This window comes from Phalaenopsis equestris, unplaced genomic scaffold (genome assembly GCF_001263595.1).
Source record: "Phalaenopsis equestris unplaced genomic scaffold, ASM126359v1 Scaffold235140, whole genome shotgun sequence".
In the NCBI taxonomy this organism is placed as follows: domain Eukaryota; kingdom Viridiplantae; phylum Streptophyta; class Magnoliopsida; order Asparagales; family Orchidaceae; genus Phalaenopsis; species Phalaenopsis equestris.
This window is the reverse complement of record NW_018253026.1, coordinates 1-1,233: the sequence shown is the minus strand read 5'-3', so window position 1 is coordinate 1,233 and position 1,233 is coordinate 1.

Here is a 1,233-nt window from a genome sequence, read left to right as displayed (position 1 = left end):
CAATTGTTGTTTTGTGATGTTTGTGATTAAATTTTGAGTTATTTTATATTTTGAATGTTGCGGCGGTGAATTTTATCTTGGTTGATTTCAATTTTGGGTTTGGTTTTGCCGCTATCCTAGCTCGTTTAATTTTCATGCAGGGTGCATTGTTGTTTAACATGCAGGTTTGTATTTTTTTTCATACATGCAGGTGAGTAAGTACAGTAACGTACTAAAAAGTAAAGTATAGTGAACTAGAAATGTAGTTAAAATAAATAACAATTAAACCATCCCGGGATGTTCTTACCGCCATCTTCAACTGAAACACAAAATGCATGTGAGGGCTGTCGGCACTATTTTTGGTGTGGAGTTTGCCCATAAGAAGCTATCGGTCATCAGAATCGAAATCTCATCGCCCGCTTCAGAAGGACATTTTAATTTACATATATATATAGTTTTAGAAAAATATGAAATCAAACTGACCCCATATTTTTCATAGTTTAAATGAAAGAGCATCGTACCCCAAATCATGTATCTATCCCGAAGGATAAACACAAGACTTGAGGATGAGGCTCGATCAAATAAACTAAGGAATATATGACATCCGTTTGGTCTGGAAACCTTTGTATTTGCCGACAAGTTCTCCTATTTAATATAAAGAATAAAATAGTGTTTATATTAAGTTAGGTTCGAGAAAAGCTTCCTAAAAGGGAAAGCCCCTATAGTTAATTTCGTCTTAAATGACCAAAGTCACTTAAAAAGACTCGCTAAAAATCAAGAAATATTATCTTCAAGGAATTTTAAAGGGTAGGACTTTTTAATGAGATCAGACGTAGAGGTGTGAAAGGGGATTGGTTTAAATCTGGAAACATTTTGTTGTAGAGCCTAAAGGAGGAAGAGCTAGGGGATGTCATGGATCCAGAGGAGGACCCCGGTGACTTCTCAAGCTATCCTAATGTTTGGCTACATTTCTGATGAGAAATATTTAGGTGTTTCATCCTGTCAATTTTATTAGTTATGGCTTATATTCGTGTGAAATGATCACACAAATAGCCTGGAAGATGTGAGGATTTAGGTTGTGACGGACGACAACCGCAGAATCTTAGGACCGAGTTAGGGCTTATATTATTAGGGCTTATATTATATAGCAAGGTTATACGAAGGCCTAAATATAAGATGAGGATTTACGTTGCATAAGCAAGCAACATCAAAGTATTAGGACTTTGTTGTTTAAGTCTAAGGAAGGAAGATTGG